This window comes from Mesoplodon mirus (assembly GCF_964341445.2).
Source record: "Mesoplodon mirus genome assembly, chromosome: 17".
NCBI lineage: Eukaryota > Metazoa > Chordata > Mammalia > Artiodactyla > Ziphiidae > Mesoplodon > Mesoplodon mirus.
Genome location: NC_138993.1, coordinates 21969782 through 21995877, shown reverse-complemented (window position 1 = coordinate 21995877; position 26096 = coordinate 21969782). Strand labels below are relative to the sequence as shown.

At 35.9% G+C, this 26096-nt stretch overlaps 1 protein-coding gene across 4 annotated transcripts in view; it reads right to left on the bottom strand.

Moving 5' to 3' along the window:
* The window catches only part of TSC22D1 (TSC22 domain family member 1), a 131580-nt gene that overhangs the window by 75343 nt on the left and 30141 nt on the right, over window positions 1-26096 (bottom strand). Inside the window, exons 2-3 of one of the 4 annotated variants that reach the window (XR_014291760.1) lie at window positions 23721-23891; window positions 21287-22889 (exon numbers count right to left, since the gene is read on the bottom strand). The exons of 1 other annotated variant lie outside the window; for it this stretch is intronic. The gene's annotated coding sequence lies outside the window, so the exon portion shown is untranslated. Of the gene's footprint in view, window positions 1-21286; window positions 22890-23720; window positions 23892-25037; window positions 25195-26096 lie in introns of those variants that run through there. 2 more of the 4 variants (XR_014291761.1, XR_014291762.1) reach the window with 2 other exon arrangements.

Genomic DNA, 26096 nt, shown 5'->3' with positions numbered 1-26096 from the left:
ATGCTACAGGCAACCCCGGTGAAAGTTTAAAGCCAACGTTACTATGCTAGAAGAGCTGTAAAAATGACCAAGAGGGTAGGATGACAGTGATTCACAACAATATGAGTGTACTTAATGCTACTGTACACTTAAAATCGGTTAAGGTGGTAAATTTTATGTTATGAGTAGTTTACCACAATTTCAAAGTGGGGGCAGGAGTAGGAACGTGTCAGTACATCTTTAACGCTAAAAACCCTGGACATCCTTGCCCTGGCAAATCGTAAAAGCTAAGAGGGTTATGCTCTAAATTTATTAACTCATGACAGAGAGAGTAAGAATTTGCAAATGCTCACTGAATTAATTACTAGAACTAAAAGAGGAAAAAAAGAAGATACTCAAAAGAATATAACTGTACTTTTAATGTTTACCTTCATTAATAATCAAAGCACACATTAAAACACATCAAATTAGAAAATTAGCAAAAAAAAAAGGTAAACAATAATAATCTGGGTGAGGGAAATGAATATACTCACACACTGCTAGTGAAAGTAGAGTCAAGGCCCTTTTGCCTCCAGTAACCTAAAAACACAACCTAGGGCTTCCCTGGTGGCGCAGTGGTTAAGAATCTGCCTGCCAATGCAGGGGACACGGGTTCGAGCCCAGGTCCGGGAAGATGCCACATGCTGCGGAGCAACTAAGCCCGTGCGCCACAACTACTGAGCCTGCACTCTAGAGCCTGCGATCCGCAACTACTGAGCCCATGTGCTACAACTACTGAAGCCCGCGCGCCTAGAGCCCGTGCTCTACAACAAGAGAAGCCACCACAGTGAGAAGCCTGCGCGCTGCAATGAAGAGTAGCCCCCGCTCTCTGCAACTAGAGAAAGCCTGTGCACAGCAACGAAGACCCAACGCAGCCAAAAATAAAAATAAATTAAAAAAAAAAAACAACCTAGAATTACATTGTCTGATCTACCATGCTCCCTTCTAGTCAAGAGATCAATGAAGTGTTTATACACACGTATACACGTGTGTGCATGTGTTTGTGTGCTAACACAAATACATGTATAATATATAAATATAATTAGATCCAGACTGTATGTGTGTAAAATACACACCACACACACACCACACACACACACACACACACACACCTTTCAGTCACTAGAGGTAACAACTGAAATGGAAGCTAATTTTCAAAACTTAATTCATCATGGGCTATGGCCCATTTCACAAACTAATATTTATTTTCTTACACAGTGTATCTATGACCATTACATCCTAAAAACAGGAGAGCAATGGTAACGTCATTGTTACTGTAACAGAAATTAAATTATTTCATACTCACTAAAATATTAAGGAAAAATTGGAGAAAATGAACAGTGAGCATAAATCAGAAGATTTCCTGGAAGAACTTATTAAACCCTATAATTTCTAAGACACATCAGTAACAGAAATTAAGCATTAAATTTTACACTGAAAATGTGCAGGAACATTAAAATCTATTTTAAGTGTGCAGGACCTACCTATCAAAACCTGAGCGTTTTAAAGTATTCTCCAGCCTAATGCTGTTATTTTCTTTAAGTGTCTACAAATTAAATCAATCTCATGAATATGTCAACATATTCAAAAGTAGTTTGGACAAAGAATGAAGATAAATATCCCAGAAGAAAATGAATATCCTGCTCCGAAGTGGAGGTAAACAAAGTATATGTTAAATCACAGAGAGTATTTCTAATTAAACAAATTGTCTCATCCCCCTCAAAAGGGCAAAGTTAAAAAGAGACTGCTTATTTAATTCATGGACAGTCAGTCCTAACTGTAACATCTAGCTATCAAAGTATCAAGGTTTCATCAAATCTTGCTTTAATATTTATCTAAGACCCTACAATGGTCTAATTCAGAAAGAGTTCAATAACCTCGGAAATGAAAACATTTGAGGGAAATAAGGCGATGGAAAAAATCGTGAACTGTTAAATGAGGCTGACATTTATTTTAATTGACATGCAAATTATTTTAATCTTGAAGGACTGTGACAGAGAAAAACCCAATTTTTAAAACCATACTTTAAAATAGTAAACTCCATAATAGAGTATAAAAGATAATCTACTGATATCTGGTACAGGAAGAAAATATATTTAAAAAATTTTTTAATCTTAAAAAGTTAAGTAAGACACTGAGCTGTGCTGATATTTAATATGTAAATTGACACCGGAGCCCTCGATCTATCCCTTGGTCGGATGGTCTCGTCAATTAGTGCTCAAGCTGTGTTCCAGTTAAGGTTTCCTCAGTGGTAGTTCCACAAAGGTAGAGGAATTTTTAGTAGCACTTTTACTTGATCATTTTCAATGTTTTAAATTTTACCGCAGTTTATGGGCATCTGATTAAGTGAGTTTTATTAACTAAATAACCCACACTAAATGGAGAAATGGCTTTAAAATATTCCTGCAAAGGAATATAGGATTAGGATGATATTAATAACACAAACACGAGCAAATGAAAGGAAAATGGCATAGGTGAATACTTCTCCTAGCGCGAACACCCTATCAACCACAAGTTGACAAATGCATCATGCTAATCAGATCTACAAAAAAAGAAGCCCCACAAAACTATCAAGAATTCATCTGAAATATGTATGTCCACCACCAAACAGGCAATCACAGTCCTAAATATATATTGTGCTTTGATAATTGAGTATGACGCCATCACTGTTAGCAAGATATCTAAAAATTGAACATCCAGAACATAAAATATCTATATTTTTTAACATGTTTTAAGCCATGCAATACTCAATCCAGTTCGCTCAACATTTTACAACACTCACAAAATATTCCTAACCAATAGTCATGTCATATTAGGAAAATACTTTGCTCTTCCTATGGCAAACATGAGTAAATATTTAAAAAAAAACAGCATAGTAACAAATTAAAATGCAATCCTCAATCAGTAAAACGCTGCCAGAATTATAGGAAAGATTGCTTAATGTTTGAAGAAAGAAGTACTGGAGCAAATTATGTAGTCCAAAAGGTTGGATATAAGATAAAAAGACACATTTCTTACATGTCTTAGCCTATGCTATTTGCTAGATTCTGTTTCCAATATAAAAACATTGTGGTTTTGTGTATATGAAGAATTAAAAGTTTTACTGGAGAAGATGTACTCTCCACAGCAAATTTCTTCTTTTATAAATGTATAAATGTATGTGTAACTTCTGAAGGAGCAGCTGCTTTAACTAGAAAAGGGATTGTCAGATAGCAACTCATGTGAAAATCAATGAGTCATTCCGTACAGGCAAGTTATTGCAGCAAAGGAGTTGAAATAAGAAGTGTGCACTAGTATCATCAATGGGGTTGGTTAATTTCATTTAAAAAAAAAACAACCTTCAAAGTAGAAGAATCATTAGGGTATTTTTAATGAGATAGGGAAGAGCTAAAAATTATTTTTCCTCTATTAGGCTTGCTAGCTGTCTACTGTAAAGAACGTTAAAGAATTGTTGAACTTAAAAGATGGGCAATGGATTTTTTCTTTTACAAAAAGAAAAACATTCACAATTTGCTGAGCTTTTCTGTGATGACAAGAGGTTAAGTCACCAAGCACAATCTTCAAAACAAACACACTGAACTTGTACCTTCGATGTAAAGGGAATGTTTCAACAGTTTCATGAGAAAAAGACTGCTTTTGGGGAGTAACTTCTATGGGAATTTTAAAGATGGATGTTTCAAAACAGCTCCATCATTTTGTGATTGGTACTAAAAATGTTGAGAGAGTAATTTTTAAAAACTTCTCATTTAAAAGCTTGGAACACCCAAAAGCTTGGAAACAGAATTTTTAACCCCTTTCAAAATCTCCCAGAAGAAACACGTAAGGTTTCTAATCCATTTCTTAAAATGATGGAAATTAAAATCCCTCCCATTAGGTGCAAGGTCAGACTATTAGGGGCCAGCCAAATATCACCAAAACCTCTGCATAACTGCTGGATGGTATTAAAATCTTAGTATAATGATTTAGGAATCATTGCCATTTGAATCTATGTATCTTTGTGAACCATCTCTGACAGCTATTTTAAAAGTATCAAAATAAACTGACCATGGAATCCGATTCATATTGCTGCCAAAGAGATTAACCAAGATTTTAAAAAATTATGAAGCATGTTACAGATGTTTAGAAACATCCTCACCATTTTGTAATTTGTACTGAAATGTTGAGAGTGATCTAAAAAACCTCTCATATCTGCACACTCAAAATACATACTTATATTAGGGGTGAGCTTAAAAAAACTTTTGATTTATAGAGGTGAATATAACAAACTAATTTATGTAACATTTGATCCCCCATTTCCTATCAAGAAGCCAAACTTGAATAGAAAATAAAATGAAGCCCAAGTGACATATATATACACTAATATGTATAAAATAGATAATAAGAATCTGCTGTATAAAACAATAAATTCAAAAAAAAAAAAAAGAAAATGAAGCTCAAAAGCAGAGCCAGTAAGTAGTATCCAATTTTTCACTGGAAAATTATCAAGATAGAATTTATATATAAATATCTCCATTCCTAGTGGAGTTTTCATGTCACAATTGAATACATTTCCAAGAATGTAAGAGAGGTGTTAAATCCTTTAGGATAACTTCCTCTTCATTATAGGTAACCTGACATATTTAGCAGACTAATGAAAAAGGTAATCTAAATTTGGCAATACCGATATAGACCTATTAAGAAACTGTATTTTAGGGAGATGAATGTATCTAAACAAAGGTTTCGGAATTTAGACTACTTAATTAGAAAACATGCATAAAATGTATCTTCATTCGAATAGTCCTACATCCACCACCAATACCAAGAGTTCAGAGAACAAAGAAGGTAACTGGGAGGAGGTGATTACTGGTTTGTTTTTGTCTTTAATGCACTGAATTGTGCAACTAAAACAGCAGAGCTCTGGTTCATGTGAAAAGTGGAAGCAAAGCTGATCATTGTTAAAAACGTGATAGCGATTACAAGATTGTTTTTAATGACTTTTTAAAGACAATATTGAAAAATACAAGAGTTCATTATTAAGTCATGTTTTCCATGAAGAAAAGGCTTATATTTAGAGTAGCATAATGCCACCAACTTAAAAAGTGGACGACATATTTAAAATGTTTTAAATTACTTATGAAAAAAATGACTGAGCCCTTATAGTTCAAACTAGAAATTTTAGGAAGTATTTTATAAGCTATTTTATACAGATATATTTTAATTAATGTGATAATAGTGACTGACTTTTAAATATGAAGATTATTCTCTGCTTTCAAAGGACTATTATAAATTTAATTTTGAAAGTAAAGAAATGCAGTACCATTCTTAGCGAAGAAATTTGTTTGTAAGTTTTTAAGACGCCCAAGGTAATTAGTTCCCTATTATTTCAAACATATTCATTTTCTCAAACTTATCAGTACCTCAGCAAGAAAAAAAAGTTCTATACCTCGGTGTACTTTTTTGCTCTACAGAAAGACAACTTGATTGGAAGGGAATAAATAGTTGTTGTCCCGCAATGTTCTTTGGCACCACTCAGTTTTCCAAATAAAAATGTACGCTAAGCTCACAAGGGGCACGGAGCTATTCTAAAGAATGTTGGGCAATTCAAGCAAGAAAAACAAAAAGAATATAATGTACATTATCTCAAAACAATGACTCACAGTTAATGAGTATTTTAAGTGATTGCAAAAGGCTGAAGGGATTAGTTTATTCCAACTACCAAATGCCAGGCTACCAGGAGTGTTTTATTACTCAGAATCTAGAAAAACAGGCCTTCCTTAAAACTACAAAAAGGTTTTTTTGATAGATTTTTAAAGTTTCCTTTGAGAAATACAATGTTAAATGGCAGACTGAGTTTTTCCATTCTAAATTTCTCTAACACAAAGTGTAAACTGAGTCAAGGCAAAAATTAAGTCTTATAGAAACGACCCCTTGGGTCCACTATAGGAAAGGGTGCAGAGAACCTCATGAACTGAGGAATGGAAACGGAAATGCTGACAGTGCGTGTCTTCTGAGAGAAAAACAGTAAATTAATGAAAGGAGGAGCTAGACAAACAAGATTCACATCACCGTAAATTTTTTTTTTAAGTATTGTTCTTAAACTCAAATTCTCACTAAATATCCCTTTCCCAGAGATGACCACAAGTCAGCATCACTTGAGAGTTCAGGAAGTCATCAAACCTGCATTTAAAGACAAATCAAAACTAGCTTGAATATTTTATTTCCAAAGTTAGAAACAAATCTAATTTCTCCGTTTCGGAAGCCCTGAATAATGGAACCATGATTAAGTGCCAAGTATGTTCGTACAGTATCAGAGTCTAGAAATAAACTCTAGGATATTTTTCTCAAATTACATTCTTTTATCATCCGAGAAAGGCAGGGGGCTGGGAGAAAATATAACAGTTCAAGTTAATTCAGCTTTTACAGAAAATTCTTTCAATAACATTACTGTGAGCTTATCTTCCATTGATTGCTTTCCTTCTTTTTATTCCTTAGTAAAAGAAAAATAAAGGTGGCATCTTAAGAGTTGATGAAATGAAGGGTACAAGCCAGTTACTGTGCGAAGTACTGGCAAATGGTAAGCAAAAGCAAACAAGATCCTTGGTCTCTTAAGGACTTTTAGCTAGAGGGAGAGATGGCACACCAACATGTAAAACTGAAAGCATGGATACAATAGGTACATGGCACTATGAAAGCAAACAGATGGTGATCTGACCTATTCAAGCACATCCAAGGTGTTCCTGAGGTAAGGAAATGACCACCAGCTAAGGCAAAAAGGATGAGGGAGAGACAGAGTGAAAATAAGAAGTGACCAAGGATGACAGCAGAGGGGTAAAGAAGAACTTAGTCTTTCTGGGTTTCACAAATGATATTCAGGATTTTTGTCTCTATTCTACCCGTGGATTCTAACTAAGAGCAATAGGAAGCAGCTGATTGTTTTAATTAAAAGTATAATATATATAAAGGTATAATATCAATCAAACTCGTATCTTCAGACACATCACTCTGGCTGTACTGTGGAGAATGAATTTGATTAGCACAAGGATGTATACAAGGAGACCGATTAGAACTCTTATGGTTCAAGTTAGGAAATAACAGACGAAGCCAGGACACTGACAACAGAGAAGGTTACTGAGATTTCAGACACAGAAATCAACAGGACTGGATGACAGATGGGGTAAAGGAGGTGTGAGGAATACACATATGCAGAATGTTACCTAGGATTCCAGCATGCATAACTTGGATGCAGGGGGTGATAGTCACTCAACTGGGGAATGCTAAAGGAAGACCACATTTGAGGGGGGAAAGATCATAAATTCATAAAACATGTTTGAAGTGCCCTTGGGGCACACAGAAAGGAAAAGAGATGCCAAGTAGGTCGTTCGATCTCTCAAGTTGGACCAGTATTATGGAACTTGAGTCATCAGTATAAAGGTAATTAGTCTTAGAGTATGGATAGAGACGCAAAGAACTAAGAGATAACGACTGAGGAAACAAGCCTTAGAAACTCCAATATGTGAAGTAAAGCCTGGGTAAAGAATGGGTCTGGGGCTTCCCTGGTGGCGCAGTGGTTGGGAGTCCGCCTGCCGATGCAGGGGACACGGGTTCGTGCCCCGGTCCGGGAGGATCCCGCATGCCGCGGAGCGGCTGGGCCCGTGAGCCATGGCCGCTGAGCCTGTGCGTCCGGAGCCTGTGCTCCGCAACGGGAGAGGCCATAGCAGTGAGAGGCCCGCGTACCGCCAAAAAAAAAAAAAAAAAAAAGAATGGGTCTGCAATACAGACTAAGAACCAGCCTGAGAGGTATGAGGAAATCAGGAGTGAAGACTCAAGAGTCCGAAATGTCAGAAGAGGAGAATTCCAGCTATCACGCTGAATGCTGAGAGCACACGTATGACAAGGTATGAAAACGGTCTGTTTGATTCAGTGATAAGGTCACTGTTCACCTCAATAGTATTATTTCAATGAAGTTAAGAAGTAGAAAACAAGCTTGGAGTAGACTGAGAAGTGAGTGGCACTGAAAGAAACGGAGAGAATGTTACAGAGAATGTTAAGTTTGCATACACATAGGAAGAGGTGGGGCAGTGCCTACAGTTAGATACCATTTTTTTTTAATTGGAGACACTTTAACATGTTTTTGTGCATATGAGAAAGATCTAGTTGAAAGGAAGAATTATGAAAAGGAATAAAAAAATCATCTGAGTTTTTTTAAGACATCTGAGAAAGCAGAGGTAATATAACGTAGAGCACAGGTAGAGGATAAAAAGGATGGGTGCTGCAAAGGTAAGATTCATGTTTGGCATCATAATGAAGTCTTTCTCTTTAAAGTAGGAAGGGAGGTATCTATTGAGGAAGCTGCATATTACTCAAGTTAAGTGTATTCTAAAATAATAAAATTTTAGTTAAATGAGGGAAACACTTTTATGTTTACTTCAGTATCTGGCACATGGAAAAATGCTTTATATAGATTAGTCTATTTAATCCTCATAACCCTGTGCAGTATGTTTATTAGCTCCTCCACAAATGAGGAAACTGATGCGCACAGAGGTTAAACAACTTGCCCAGGGTGAATGGCAGCACTGAGTTCTCAAAACCAAACACTGACTCTATAGCCAAAGCTCAATCAGTATGCTGGACCATCTCTTGGTGGGCTTGAGACTGTCCCTAAAGCACCCATACTGTCAGTACAGATGGATGGTTTCTGAAACACTTAATATCCTAAGTCTCGTACTGCTTGGATGAAAGTTATGTTGACCCCATTATTAAATAATATTTTTATTTATGGCCTAGGCAGTAAGGCTTCATAAATAAGCCTAGGTAGTAAGACTTCATAAATTGACCTCTGTAATCACTACTTCACACTACTGAGAAAGAATCCCAAAGATTTTTTTAGTCTTCTATTGCTTATTTTCCAGGACTATGACAACTATCCAACAGCATTAAAGTGGCATTGCAATTCACCTATTCATGTGTGGATCTCCCTCACTAGATTTGGGCATCGCAAAGGCTGCCTACATCTTCCTCACTGAAATATTTGTTCAGTGCCTACTGTGTGACAGCTACTCTGCCAGGTGCTAAGAAACAGTATAAACAAGACAGACGTGATCCCTGGTCTCAGGAAGTCAGGCAATAAATCGATAAACAATATATGCTTTTAAAGTGAGAAAAATACTGGGAAGGAATCAATATGAGAGGATGGAGGTCAAGATGTAGAACTGGATGTTTAGCTATAGTGACTAGGGAAGGCATCTCTGAAAAGGAAACATTTAAGCTGAGATCTAAAAGCAGAGGAAGGGGCATTCCAGTCGCCGGGAATCCCCTAAGATAGGGGATAAACAATTTAGAGACTAAATGAAATAAACCCAAGGGTGGCTGGAGAGCAGGAGTAAGGGTAAAGCTGGAGGTGAGATCATAGGCCATGATAAAGAATTTGGAATTCATAGTTTTTACAAAGAAGAGCACTGAGTATTCAGCAGGAAACAGGTACGATTTTATTTATACTTTAAAATCATTATAAATCCTATTCTATGAAGAACATAGAAGTCAAGAGGTAAAACAAGGAGACCAGCGAGGCCTACTGCAATAGTTCAGGTGAGGGATGATGGTAGCCTGGAGCAGAAGTTGGTAGATGGAAATGGTGAGACGTTGAACAGTTTTGAGAGAGATTTAGGAGGTAGATCTGATCTTTGAAAAAGGAGTAAAGGCAATTCAAAGGTGAGAGGACAGTCTTTTCAGAAAATGGTGTTAGAATAAACATCCACATTGGGAAAAAGATATATCCATCTAAACACTGGCCTTATCTCAACACCGAAGAGGATAGAGATGGAAAATAAGCATATGAAAAGATGCTCAATATCGTGCCATTAGGGGACTGCAAGTTAAAACAGTGAGATACCACCACACATCTATCAAAGTGGCTACAATTCAAAACACTGCCAACACCAAACGCTGGCAAGGATGTAGAACAACAGGAATTCTCATTTACTGCTGGTGGGAATGCAAAATGGGACAGCCACTTTGGAATACACTTCGGTGGTTCCTTGCGAATCTAAGCATAGGCTCACCGTTTAAGGTCCGGCAGTTGCACTACTAGGTATTTTTCCAAATGCACTGAAAACGTACATCCTCAAAACACCTGCACACAAATGTTTACAGTAGCTTTCTTTACTCGTAAGTGCCCCAAATTGGAAGCAACCAAGATGTCCTTCAATAGGTGAAGGACAAACTGTGGCAGATCTATACCGTAATAAAAAGAAATGTGCTATCAAGCCACAAAAAGATAAGGACAATCCTTAGCTGCATATTGCTAAGTGAAAGAAACCAGCAGAAAAGGCTACATGCTGTATGATTCCAACTATATGACATCCTGAGACGGACAAAACTAGAGAGACAGTAAAAACATCAGTGGGTGCCAGGGATTGAGGTGGTGATAAAATATCCTAATGGTGGATACATGAAATTACATTTTTAGCAAAACCCATAGAACTGTTGACACAAAGAGTGAACCCGAATGTAAACTATGGACTTTAATGTATCAAAACTGGTTCGACTACAACAAACGTACCAAACTAATGCAAGATGGTAGCAAGGGAAACAAGGGAAGGGGAATTAATATAGAAACTCTCTGTACTTTCTGGTCAATTTTTCTGTAAACCTAAAACTGCTGTAAACAATAGTAACAATGTTTTAAAAAAAAGTCCCAAAACAAACAACTGGACTAACAAAAAACAAATAGATTGTATATGGGAGGTGAGGAAGAGACCACTCCATGGTTTTTCACATAATGAGATGAACATCATGATTCTGCACAGAGATGAAGAGAAAAATAGTCCAAGGTTGGACATGTTTTTTAATTTAAGTAGTTTAAATAAACCACTTGATATCCAAGTGGATATCAAGACTGGAGCTTTGAGGAGGTGGCTGGGCAGGGGATAAAAATTGGGGGGGTTAAAAAAAGAAAAAGTATTAAGCCATGGGAATGGATAAAATCATCTAAGTGTAAAGGAAGAAGAGGTGAGAGGAAAAACTCAAGGACTGAGAAGGGCATTTCAGAAGGTTGGAGTGTTCAACTACACTGAATTCTGCTAAGAGGTCAGAAGGCACAGGTAAGCATCCAGTGGATCTGGCAACAGGGAAGACCTGGGTAACTTTGATAAGAGCAGTCACAGTGGTCTGAGATGCAAAAGCCACATCGGGATAGACTGTGAAGTAAATAAACTTGGAGAAATTGTAACAATATGAGTAGACAATTCTTGGTAATAAACGTGAGTAGAGACTGCAGTAGAAGTCAGAGGGTGAAGAAAAGGTCAAGTTGGCTTTTTTTTTTTCCTCTCTCTTTTTTTTCCTCTTTTGGCCACACCGCATGGCATGCGGGATCTTAGTTCCCCAACCAGGGATCGAACCCACATCCCCTGCATTGGAAGTGCAGAGTCTTAACCACGGGACTGCCAGGAAAGTCCCGCTTCCTTTTCTTAAGATAACATATGACAGCATAATTCGATGGTGATGGGAATGATCCAGTAGAGAGGGAAATTTGCTCATAGAAAATACTAAAGCCACAAAATCCTTGACAAGATACAAAAGATAGATCCAGGCTCTAGACAACAATGGGAAAAAGCCTTTGAAAAGAAGGGAATGGGGGTAGAAGCATCTCAGTATCTCCAAAGCTTGGGAGATGCATGAAATTTGGTAAGTGGATGCTCAAGAGAATTAAATGAATCAAATTAAAGTAGTGAAATGCTTTTAGAAGGCGCCTAGCAAAGCACCACTATGTGTAAACGTTAGGACTCAAACTAAATTGGAATTATACTTAATATCAAAGAAGACAGAAATAGAGTGTAAGGCAAAATAAATTTTAAAAGGACAAAGCCAATGAATAGAAAAGTTACAAATAAGATAGATATAGAGGCCCAGAAAGAAATGAATTCCTGCTGATGTCTTGATTTTAGCCCAGGGAGACCCATGTTGGACCACTGATCTAATCAACAATTTCAATAAATTATTTTCAATACTAAAAAAAAAACTAGATATAAATCCAACTATATCAATATTGCTTTAAAGTTAAATGGTTGAAATATAAGACAGAGGCTGTCAAATGGATTAAAGAAAAGAAAGACCTAACTGTATGCTGTCTATAAAAAAACCCCACATTAAACACAAAGATAGAGGTAGATTAAAAGTAAAGGGATAAGAAAGATACTGTGATAATACTAATTAAAAGAAAGCTAGAATAACCACATTAATTTCAGGAAAACCAGACTTCAGAACAAGGAAAAGTTATCAGGGATAAAGAGGGGCATTATGAAACAATGAAGGAGTCAAGTCTCCATGAAGATATAACAATCTTTAATATGTTTGCTTAACAACAGAGCATCAATATATGTGAGCCAAAAACTGACAGAACTGAAATGAGAAATTGATGAATCCACTATTATGCTTAAAAGACTTCAACACCGCTCCACCAGTAACTGATGGATCCAGCAGGCAGAAAATCAGTAAAGACAGTTGAACTGAACAGCACCATCAATCAACTGGATCTAAGTGACATCTAAAGACTACTTCATCCAACAACAACAAAATAGACCTTCTCAAGCTCACATGGAGAATTCACCAAGATTAAGGGCCATAAAACACACCACAAAATTTTAAAAGAATAGAAAGCATACTAAAAGTACACTCTCAGACACAAGGGAATTAAACTAAAATTAGTAAGATACCAAATATTTACAGATAAATGAAAAAGCCCTAAATAGTTAGAAATTAAACAACACCTCTAAATAATACATTGGTTTCAAAAGTCTCAAAAGAAACTTTTAAATATTTCAAACTAAAAGAATATGAAAGAAGAATTTATCAAAATTCTGGGATACAGCAAAAACAGTGCTTAGAAAGAAGAGCGACATAAACCTAAGGCAAGTAGAAGAAAAGAAATAAAAATTAGAGAAGTCAATGAAACTGAAAACAGTAAAACAGAAAAATCAACAAAACCAAAGTCTGGTTATTTTATCAATAAAATTGATAAATCTCTAGCTGGGCTAACAAATAAAATGAAAGAAGACAAACCACTAATATCACAAAGGAAAGAGGAGCCACTACTACTGATCCCATGGATATTAAAAGGATAGTAAGGAGTATTATTAACAACTCTATCTCCACAAATTTGATAACTTAGGTGAAATGAACCAATTCCTTAAAAGATACAATCTACCAAAACTTACACAAGAAACGAACTGAAAAGGCTTATATCTATTAAAGAAACTGAATCGACAATTAATAACCTTCCCTAGCAGAAAGTACAAAGCACAGATGGTTTCACTGATGATTCTACCAAATGTTAAATAAAATGACACCAATTGTCTACAGTCTCTTTCAGAAAATAGAAACGAGAACGATTCCTTACTCATTCTATGAGGCAAGTCTAATATCAAAATCAGACAAAGACATTACAAGAGAGAAAAATTACAGACCAGTGTCCCATTAACCTTGATACAAAAATCCTTCACAAAATATCAAGAAATTGAATGCAATAATATGTAAAAAGAATTATACACGGGCTTCCCTGGTGGCGCAGTGGTTAAGAATCCACCTGCCAATGCAGGGGACATGGGTTTGAGCCCTGGGCCGGGAATATCCCACATGCCATGGAGCAACTAAGCCTGTGCGCCACAACTACTGAGCCTGCTCTCTAGAGCCCGGGTGACACAACTACTGAGCTCACGTGCCACAAATACTGAAGCCCGTGCGCCTAGAGCCCGTGCTCCGCAACAAGAGAAGCCACCGCTATGAGAAGCCTGCACACTACAACGAAGAGTAGCCCCTGCTCACCGCAACCAGAGAAAGCCTGCGCTCAGCAACAAAGACCCAACAGAGCCAAAAAAGTAATTTAATTAATTAATTTTAAAAGAAAAAAAATAATTATACACCATGGCCAAGTTCCATTTATTCTACATATGTAAAGCTGATTTAGTATTTAAAAATCAATTAGACTCATTAACAACTAAAGAAAAAACACAATCATATCAATATATACAGAAAAAGCATTTGACAAAAGCCAACACCAGTTCATGATTTAAAAAAAACCACACAGGGCTTCACTGGTGGCGCAGTGGTTGAGAGTCCGCCTGCCGATGCAGGGGACACGGGTTCGTGCCCCGGTCCGGGAAGATCCCACATGCCGCGGAGCGGCTGGGTCCGTGAGCCATGGCCGCTGGGCCTGCGCGTCCGGAGCCTGTGCTCCGCAATGGGAGAGGCCACAGCAGTGAGAGGCCCGCGTACCACAAAAAAAAAAAAAAAAAAAAAAAAACACCTCACAAACAAAAAACCTTTGAGGAACCAGAACTAGAGAACTTCCTTAATGTGATAAAGAATACCTACAAAAAACCTACAGCTAACATCATACGTATTGGTGAGAAACTAGATGCTTTCCACCCAATATCATGAACAAGACAAGCAAGTCCCCTCTCACCATTCGTATTCAACATTGTTGTGGGAAGTCCTAGCCAAAGCAATAAGCAAAGGAAGTGAAAGGTATAAAGACTGAGAAGGAAAACATAAAACTGTCCTTGTTTCCAGAAGACATGACTGTGGATACCCAAAGTCCCTAAAGCAAGGAAAAAATACTGCAATTAGTAGGCAACTATAGCAAGGTTGCAAGATACAGGTAAAGTCAATTGTTTTCCCTATATATCAGCAATGAACAACTGGAATTTAAAATACACCATTTGCACTAGCACCAAAAAAAAAAAAAAAAAAAAAAAAAACTTAGGTATAAATCTAAGAAAATGAGTCTATGTGAGGAAAAACTACAAAATGCTGATGAAAAATCAAAAAGATCTAAATAAATGGAGAGCAACTGCATGTTCATAGATAGGAAGACTAAATATGGTTAGATGTCCGTTCTTCCCAACTTGATCTTTAGATCCAATGCAATCCCAATAAAAACCCCAGCAAGTCATTTGTGGACAAACTGATTCTAAAGTCTGTATGAAAAGGTAGAAGACCTAGAATAGTAGGCACAATACTGAAGAACAAAGTTAGAAGTTTGACACCCAATTTTAAGACATACCAAAAAACTATAGTATTCAACACAGTGTAGTATCAGCAAAAGAACAGACCAATAGAATGGAATAAAGGGCCCAGAAATAGATCCATACAAATATAGTCAACTGATCTTTGAAAAAGGAGCAAAGAAAATTCAAAGGAAAAAGGACAGTCTTTTCCTAAACACTGGCCTTACACCTTTCACAAAAGTTAACTCAATGGATCACAGGCCTAAAGGTAAAACTCAAAACTGTAAAACTTCCTGAAGATAACATAGGAGAAAATCTAGGTCACCATGGGTTTGACAATGAGTTCTTAGGTACAGCACTAAAAGTACAAAAAAGAAAAAAGAAAAAAATTAAAGAAAAAAATTGATGAAGTTGGCTTCATTAAAATTTAAAACTTCTGCTAAGAGACTGTTAAGAGAATGAAGACAAGCCACAGACTAGGGGAAAACACTTGCAAAACACTTATCTGGTATAGGACTGATATCCAAAACATTCAAAAAACTTTTAAAACTCAACAAAAAGAAAACATTTTTAAATGGGCAAAAGATCTGAAAAGACACCTCACTGAAGAGGATATACAGATGGAAAATAGTATCATTAGAGAACTGCAAATAAAACAGTAAGACGCAACTATACACCTATCAGTGGGACTACCATCCAAAACACTGACACCACCATACGCCTGCAAGGAGATAGGACAACAGGAACTCTGGTTCATTGCTGGTGGGAAGGCAAAATAGTCCAGCCACTTTGGAAGACAGCTGGGCAGTTGCTCACAAAGCTAAGCATAGGCTTTACTGTAAGATCCAGCAATTTCACCACTAGGTATTTTTCCAAATGAGTTGAAATCTGTCCTCCAAACACCTACATATAAATGTTTATAGCAACTTTGTTCATAAGTGCCAAAAATTGGAAGCAATCAAGATGTCCTTCAAAGATGAATGGATAAACAAACTGTGGTAAATCTATACGATGGAATACCATTCAGTAATGAAAAGAAATATGTTATCAAGTCACAAAAAGATATTGTATATCACTAAATGAAGGAAACCAGGCTGAGAAGTCTAAAAACAAAACCACAGATTGCCAGAGGTGGGGAGGGGCGGGAAGGGAAGGATGAGTATAGGTGGAACACCATTTGTAGGCAGGTGAAACTATTCTGTATGACACTATAGTTATGATACGAGACATTATGTATATGGCAAAACCTGTAGAACTGTATGACACGAATGAACCCTAATGTAAACTATGGATTTCAACTAATAATGATGCATCAGTATTCGTTCATTAATTGTAACAAAATACACAAGATGTCAACAACAGAGCGAACTATGGTAAGGAAAATTGTATAAATTGGGGGGTAGGGGGAGGACTGTACTTTCTGGTCGGTTTTTCTGTAAAACTAAAACTACTCTTAAAAAATGCATACTAAATCAAAAATCCCTTTTACCTACTTTAAACACTGAGGTTCTATGTGAAATTTTCCTGAGAATATGCATTCTTTTTGGCAAAGATATTTGACAATGGTGTGATAGAATTCTTTAGATTTTGATAAATCATCTTTTAAATGCCATTTTTGTTGCTTATGTGCCCTTGGGCAGGTGTTGTAACCTCTGAGTTTCAGCATCTTTGTGTGTAAAATAAAAAATTACCTTTCTCATAGGTCAACCGGATCTAATTAGATAAATATATGTAAAGCACCTAGCAAAAGCTGCACAGAGTAGGCATGTAAATGGTTGTTCTTTTCTTTCTCCCTCATTTGTCCCCCAATTCTAACTCAGCTAAGGTAGAACACAACCTGTCTCAAACCAGTATTTCTCAAAGGTATGCATACCCTAAAGGTACATGCAGCCATTAAATAAATACCTTGTGTCTTCCTGGAGCTCAATTTAAAATTTTGGGGAAAAAAGCTATTTAACTGGTAACTTAAAACACTGTTATACCAAAACAACGTTGCTTGAGTATTTGCACTATATTTCAAGAAGCAACATAAGACTGTGCTTTCATTACAGTTTTGGTCACACTCTCAGACTTCCAGGACCACTTCTCCACCATCTTCAGCTGTTTGGGGTGTATCTCAAACTTCTCCACTGAAGCAGTGACTTTCCTTTCTAATTTTAATTATGCGACTAAACACAAGTTCATTTTCTTCTCACTGTCAGTGCCGTGTCAACAGTTTAGCTCCAAAGGGCCTGGCTCCTCTTTAATTACTAAGGACAACCTGAAAAATAACATTTTACATTACACAAGCCATTTAATATGGAATTTATAGTTATTAGTCAGAATTAAACAATAATTGAAATGAAGGTGGTACTTTTTGATTGCTTTCTCAAGGTCTTAGCTATTACCTTGAGCCAATTTTTTTCTTTTCCTCTGAACTGTGCACATTAGTCTGTACTGGCCTAATTTTTTGAAACAAAATTTTTGCATATCACTATGTAACTCTTTTGTCCAAGAGAATCTCGTAAAATTAAGCACCTGACTGGCTAAATACATAAGGATAAACAAAATGGCATGAGTCACAGGGCTAAACACAGGCTGAGCGTGTACTGTGATGGTTCAGTGTCACACATTAAGAATAATAATAAACTGAAGCATATTCAGAGATCTACAAAACTCTTAAGGATTTCAAATCCATGCTACATGAATAAGAGCAAAAAAAAAAAAAAATGGAGGTGTGCTTAATCTGTAGAGGGGGGCAGGAAACTTGCACTTGGAATTGATGGAGTATAACAGCCATCTTAAGATACCTGAAGGCTATCATATTGGAAGGGCATCAGACTCGCTCTATGTTGCCCAGAACTAGGACTAACATGATGAGGCAATAAAGTACAGTTAAGTATAGATCTCTGAGCCTGGAGTCAAAAGAGACTTGAATCCTACAGCAGACCTTTAATAAACTATGTGATATTAGAAATACATGTATTGTATTGTTCCCAGATATCAATTATCTTGTATGTAAAATTTTACATATTTTATTTTACAGATAAGAATGCTAACCAAGCTAATTTCTAAGGTAATTTTCAAATAAAAAATGACATGGAAGCATATTCTGGGTCAACTTCTTACCATCAGAGCATCCCTGAACATGGAATCAGCTACCTCACTGATGTAGTGGGTGCTGTCACTAGATCACAGCAATATGATCATTTGCTCTGCATAAAGGCAAATGCAGAATAGACAGCAAACTATTTTAAATAAAAGCCAAATGTCCACGAGCTGATGTCCTTATAAAAAGAATCAAAAAGACAGGATGGAAGGTTACTGTGTTTTCTATATTGCCATCTACTGAGTAAATTATACTAGTAATGTAATTCTAGAAAAAAATTCTAAATCATTTTTTAGCTCACCTGTACTGAATACTGCATTTTCCTTTGTTTCTAGATATACTACATATTATGCTAACACTCGATTCTTTGAACCTACTTAATATACCTTACAGAATAACAGTATAACTTTCTTGTGTGAACAATTTTATATACTAGCCAACAATATTATTTCTTAATCCTTAATATAACAGATTCCCGAATTACAGTGTAAGTGAATGTTTATAAAACTCTAATTTCTCAAACCGAAGTTAAAATTACTCAGTACAGCTACTGTTTTCTAAATTCTAGGTTTCATTTAATAGAAACAGGCATACACAGCAAACACGAAGCCAGGCAAAATAACCTCAAAGAATCTGTACTCAACTTTCCATTCAAAGTACAATATTTTAACAGTTCTCAGGGCTTAAGAAATACTAAATTAAATATGGATCATAAACATTAAGAGAGCAAGGGTAGGAGATGCCATGGAATATACTCAGGCCAGGTACCAAAAGGGTACAATGTCTGCAGATATTTGTTTCTAAATGCACTCCAAAGTCATACAAAAACAAATTTGTGGTTTATCCATTGCTCTTCTCTGGGAAAGATTTTTTTTTTTTTTTTTTTTTTTGCAGTGCGCGGGCCTCTCACTGCTGTGGCCTCTCCCGTTGCGGAGCACAGGCTCCGGACGCGCAGACTCAGCAGTCATGGCTCACGGGCCCAGCCGCTCCGCGGCATGTGGGATCTTCCCAGACCGTGGCACGAACCCGTGTCCCCTGCATCGGCAGGCGGACTCCCAACCACTGCGCCACCAGGGAAGCCCTCTGGGAGAGATTTTTAAGAAAAATTATTTTCCTAATTCTACATCTGTCTGGAAAGCAAAGGATATCTGTTGTAGTTTACTTTATCATCAGACATTGCACTGAACACATTTTGAACATTTTTCTACCTATTCCATACCTTACCTCTTGAGTAGAGATCCCTTTGATCGTAATTCCTGAAAACTCCGATGCACCCGTCATAGTTCCCTAACGTTTTTTTTACTGCAGTGATCTAATTACCTTAGATGCACATTTAGTGGGGAAAAACTTTAAAGAGCACCTATGTGCTTATTTTGGAAACACAAATCTTTCATATTTCAGGACTACGTTAATGTGAATTTTTTTAAATGGGAAATAAAAATACCTGAATTTTAAAAAATCAAGAAATTGCTTAGGACATCTAGGCACTGACATTTTGCTCAATTGTTTCAATACAGCAAAATACAGTAAGATCTGTGCACATATTTACAATAAGCTACAAGGTCAGTACCACACTGCTTGTGTTACATTTACCTTTTTTAAAACAGAAGCTATGTTAAAAAAAAAAAAAAAACTGTTTCCTCACTAAAGAACAAAACAAAACTTTTTCCTATAGCTAATCCCATGAATCATGGTGAAACAATAAGCCTACGTTCTTACACCTCGGAGATAAAGCCATGTTCAACATTCTGTAATGTTTTTATTTTGAAGCTATTGACAGTGTAGGGAAAAGTCCATGTAATGAAAATTATTTAAAACTCTAATTTCACCATTACTTTTACAATATGTTTGAAATTTCCAGTGCAAGATTTTTATTTAACCCCCAACCCTACCCTTCTATACACATATAGTTAAGGCTTATAAATTTTTTTGTATTCAAGGAAAATACAGCCTTCCATCTTCCATAGAAATACATTATACCTGTAAACCTTTTAATAGCTTTAAATCTAAAAACAAAATTTTATCCACACAATCTTTACTCATCTTTCCCAAACTTACCAGATTAATAAAGCCAAGAATTTTAGCTCCTCTCCCGCTCCCCCCAAATACAGTAGCTATTCTAAATCATAATTTCCTTTTGTAATTCTCATTTTTCAGAGTATAATTTCTTCAGGGAGCCAAATTCTTTCATTTTAATCCACAAATTGTCATTAATCAAACTTTTATTTCTTGCCTAGGACCCTATCATAAGGTTCATTTTTAATTTTAGGAGTCCACTTCTTATGAGTTTTCTTCAAATAAAAAGGGAAATCTCCTCTTGCTTCTAGCAGACTCTGCATAGGAAAGGTAAATTGTTCCAGTGGCTTTGATTAAGTTTATGTAGATATAAAGACAAGAATCATTAAAACCCAATTTTATCCTTTTCCATGTTGTTTTGATAAGGTTAAAAGCAAGAGACTCTAAGATTTCCCCTTCTACAATTATTTGTTCAAGGAGAATATTAAAATATAAAACATTTTCTTCTCCTATTAACAGCACCCACAAATTGGGTAGTTCTCCAATCAGCCATTATTTTCAAATATTCTTTTTCTGAATAGAGGAACTGTCTTTTGTATGCTATGTTATAAGGGTCTTTGTTTATCAAGATCTCACTTTAAAAGACGTGACCATATTACTCCTGATATTGACGATATTAACTCAAGAGTTTTAATGGTTTGCAAAATTGGCATACAAAAACGGCATCTAAAAAAATCCAATTCTGGAAACAAAGCTAAGATGAAGCTAATCAGGAAAATGCAAAAATAGACTAAATAGATCACCTATTTCCTACATTTGGCACTGGGTGACCCAATGAGAATCATTTTAATTCAACAGTTTAAAATAATTTTTTTTTCTCAAAAAAGTTTAACATATACAAGGATAGGATATATATTCAGAAATACTCAGAGGAAGACACATAAAATTAAAATACACTTAAAAATACTGTTGTAGTTTCCATTTTCTACTCCTGAAAGAAAAATAAGCCATTTATCAGTAAGTGCATTTTTTTATGGAGAAAATATTTATTAGTTTTTCAAATGATCACATAATACAAATAGTACACAATTAGTCATTCTAGAAAAAAATTAGCTTATAGTAATATCCATAAAATAAACACTGAAAAATATAGGATTGCATATTGTGACACGAAATATTTAAAAATCTGAAAGGAAAATGTATCAAAATAAAAGTTTAAACACATCAGTTCACATTAATATACATAAAGTTTCACTTTTAAATAGCTTTTAGTGGCATGAGATGAATAGAAATGCACTTACATTTCTTTTGCACACTTTAAGGAACAAAGCTAAAATTTAATCAAAGCATGAGATTAATGGGATTAAGAGTTTAAATCACTTCTTCAAAACTGAAACAAAAGGCTAATAACCTCACAGGCCATAAACTCATTTGTACTGTGGTTCAAAGAGTTCAATTAAATTTCCAAGCAAATCTCACTTTCAGTTCCCTAAGTTCTTTCTAAAATGTTGAGTGAGTAGTTGTTTTTTAATTTATATGTGTTTGTAACAACTATCTTATTAACTTTTAACAAAAACAAATCAAGAGTAAAAAGCTGTAATTGTTTATGGGAATTCAGAGCTCTCTAGGGAAGTTTTAGCTCAAACTGATCTTTTAAACTTACTTTTAAGTACTGTACATACAAAAGTTTATTTATAATAAATGAGGGGAAAACTGGTCTCACAAATAGCCGAGAAAGACTAAAGGCCAGGTTATAATCTAGCAAATGTGGTTTCCAAAACCTTTAAATTTCCTAAGACATTTAGATGCTTCCATATTATTATCTCTAGAATTTCTATTCTTAAAATTTATACCAAATAAAACAAACTGGCAGCATTGCATAACTTTTAAAAACTTCTTTAACAGCTTTTGACTGACCAGTTAAATAGATACCAAAAAGAGAAATAAAACATTTTGATCACTACTGCCATCAATTTATCGACAGTTTGGATAACTATCTTGCAACACTTATTCACACATAGAAGCTTATCCTACTACTACTAATTGCTTTTGCTCTATAAAATACCTCTTTTTTTTCAGTATCATTCAACTTTAGAATGCCTGCAATGCAGAACAATACCAAGTTTAACAGGTATTTACTACTTTAGAAGACTGAACTCAAAGACGTCTCTACTCCTATACTGGAATCTTTGTTGATTTGACCAATAAGAATAAGGCTCAAGACTAGAAAAAGTTAAAAAAAGTGCATCCTAACATTAAAAGTAATTTGGGAATAATTAAGAAGTTCACCCTTTATATTTCCTAGTTCCTTTCAGTGTCAGGCAACAAAAGACAGTTTCATTAAGCTTTTTGGATCTCCCAGACTACTAAAAAATAAAAAGTTTGCCTGCTTCATTAAGGTGATTTTCAATCCCACGAATCTTTTAAGTGAAACAGATACAGAGAGCTGCTTTTTAAAGAAAGGTGTCTCTCATGCTTCCTCTATTTCAGTCTTCTGAATAAAAAGGAATTATTTTCATGGCCATGTAAAATTCCAATCTGAAAAAATTATGTCATTATTTGAGCCTTTCCGTTTCCAGACCAAGAGTACACCAGAGTAAATCTTAAAGTTTATCAATGACAAGATCAGGTGGCTCTCTCATCCTTGTGTCTTCTAGATATAATGCATGGCTCCGTTCACTGCCTTCCAAACTGCAGCTGCTGCATGTGTGACAGATATCATCCATGAAGGCTCTGCTAGAAGAGTTCCTTTTGCTGAAGTATGATGTTTACCAGTTGAAAGAAATCTGGGCAATTAGAGAACAAATAAACCGGTCTCCCATTATCAAGATACCTGGAGTCACAGAAGGGATCCAGCAAGGAGAAATGAAAACCTGCCAAAGGCACCAACTTCACGTTCTACCCACTGTAGGTGATAAGAACTTCCTGGAATCAAATCCTACCCTTGGCATCAAAGAAACTAAGAGAAAACCATCTTAATGCCATGGGGAAAATCTAGGAAAAGGCTCTTTTGCCTTGTTATATCCTGAAACTCATATTCATTCATATGTATCTTATTAAAGAATGAAGCCTAGACTTGACAGTAAAACCATAATGGTACTATCATCGCATCTTGTTTAAAGATCGACTTAATTTGAAGTCCTAAAGTTCGAGGTAGGAAAAAGACCAAAAAGTTCTCACTAACAGGGTAGGATAACACCTGGACATCAGACTGTGTAAATTAGGAGAATTCAGATGCCCAGCTTGCCCAAAGACGAAATAAAGAAACTTCTTAAATACTGGAATAAAAAAGAGCACTTAGAAGTACACTAATACCAGTAAAGACTAAAATGGGCAAATATTTCCTTTTAAAAATTCCTGTGGACTACACAGGCATTCATCACCAAATCAAGTGCCCCCAAGTCACCCACTGCTTTAATTATCTGGAGAGAAAAATAAAATAAATTTTAGGTCTCTTTTCTGAATGGGCACTAGTTAGCATTCTTAGAAAAACAAACAGATTGCAGCCCCACTTGGTTCTTATATGAACCCAAGGAGTTTAACAGTAGAATTAAATGGGCAATGGAAGGACACTCCAATCTATAAATAAACCCAAGTAAATAATGGAAAGCACCCACTTGTTTATTATCCTTTCCCAACTCTCTCCAGAAGCTGGATATTCTGCCTCCAAGGGTTCAGTGGAGAAAATGGACCCCTGACGTCAAAAGCTCTCCGTGGTCTTGGCTGTATCTGTGGTTCTAGGATCACTCCTTGCACCTCTGGTAGGAGAGAAGCACTGAAATAGAGAGCTGAATATAGATTTAAGAAAAAATTCTTATTAAGAAATTACATTCTCCGGTCATTTGAGCTTGTAATGACTTATCCTCAGGATAAAAAGGAGCTACATTTGGGCATACCTTCCTTAGTGCCTTCTTAATTTGAATTTTAGAAGTCTGTCACCACACATGATTCATTCCTCAGTAACTATTAAGAAGGGACCTATCTTGGTCTAAGCCGTAACACGTTCTGTGACAAACCACTCAACTTCAAGTGGAAGACCAAATCAAAAAATGATAAATTAGGACTGGAAAACAAGATCAGTTGTTTCCAAGGGACAGGGAAAGGCACTAGACCTCAGGTATATCAAGGAAGTCCCAGTTAATTCTTCTGTCAAAGAGAAGAAGACGGATTGAAAAGTAGAAACAGAATAATCGAGCCTATTAACAGGAACACCACTAAACCTTGGGAATTGTCTAAGAAGCTGAATTTGTTCTCAGCGTTTAAGTTTTCAGTAATTTAAAGAATTAATCAGACTACAGTCCCATATTATAGCAATATAAAACTAAACCTGAATTTTATCGAGCTATGACTACTGTCACTGAAAAAGATTTATTCTTCAAGCACTCATATTTAAAAGCGGGAGGGCAGAACTGTGGATACAGGCAATACAGACTAAAAATCTTTTTCAAACGCACGATCATTTGGTTTTGGGTCAAGAAGGACCAGGAAATAATCATTAATGGCTACAATGCAGAAATTAAAGCAGTGAGATATACCCAAATAATAGATGATGATAAAGCTACTGGAAAATAGTTTACTTTATTATAGAAATTAGGTAACTAAGAGAAGGGAGTTCAAGGGACACAGCATCTGAGCAAGGAAAAGCTGAAAGGAGAATAAGACAGACAGATAGGTATTTAAAGTTATAGGGACTGCAGGATAAATTTTAACAGTAGAAAACAGATCAATTATACTTTGTGGTACAGAGTGATATGTGAGTATTAAATTTCAGATCTTACTCTAAACAGAAGGGTGCTGCGTATTCCTGCTGGATGGAACACAGGCAGTCACACTATCTGACTTCAGGGACATGTTACATTTTGGGATAAGTTAAGAAAAAACGCTATCAAGTAATCTCTCTCTCACACCACCTGGTCATCACAAGGGTTCCTTACCTGTCAGTGGAACGAGGACTGTGCTCTCCTGTTCTCTACCAATCCACCAACAAAGGTTAGAGTCTCAGCACTAAGAAGGTGGCAACCAACCAAAGTTAGTTTTTAATGCCTTCATTTCCTCCTGGCTCTGCCGGCCAGTTTGGAAATATGCCAGCAGCTGAAAAGGAATGGTTATTCCATTATCTAACAACAGTTAGACTAAATGTTTTTTTTTAAAGCCTGAAGATGAAGGAATGAGCTAATAACCCTTCTGTACTTTAGGAATATATTCAAGTCTCTACAAGTGAAAAATGTAAACAGTCTGGACTAAGAAAAGAAAACCTACAAATTTAAGCATCAAACCTGTAATTTCCAGAATTTAAAGAAAGAAATGAAAAAACAAATCTAAAGAAGTCAAAGGGGTGAAACTGCCATCTAACATGAGGTATCAAATAAATAACGACAAAAGTTATGAGCCTATGTGGCAGCTATTTTCTATTATAAGTTTCCAATAGATTTTAAATCCTTAAGTCTTTAGACAGTATTCTACAATGTGTATAATCACATTGAGGAGGAACCTGAGGGACGACAAGAGGAAAGGAACACAAAAAGAAAAAGATCTGAATACTGAATATCTCAAGAAACACAATCTAACCAGGTATTTGCAAGGGTCCAAAAATCACAAATAGAATAGCAAAGTATTCCACAGCTGGAGTTCTTAAGAGGTGGCTTTTTAACAGATGAGAAAGAGCTTAAAATCGATACATCAGAGCTATTTTATTTATTTTCATTGGACCTATACAGTGGAAACAGGTGCTACAAAAGTGCTTTCAAAATTATTAAACAATCATCCTCCAGCCTTTTCTAATCAATTTCCTTGACAAATCATTCTCTTTCATATCTAATAATATTTCAATATAAACCGTGAAAATTTTAAAGACTCCCAAATGAACGAGATCTAAGTAAAACTTAACTACTTTGATTAAGATACAGTTTAAACTATATTCAGAAACTATAAATAAGATATGATTTTCCAACTTTCCCAGTTTTCCTTCATTTCTTAAATACTAATTAGTAACA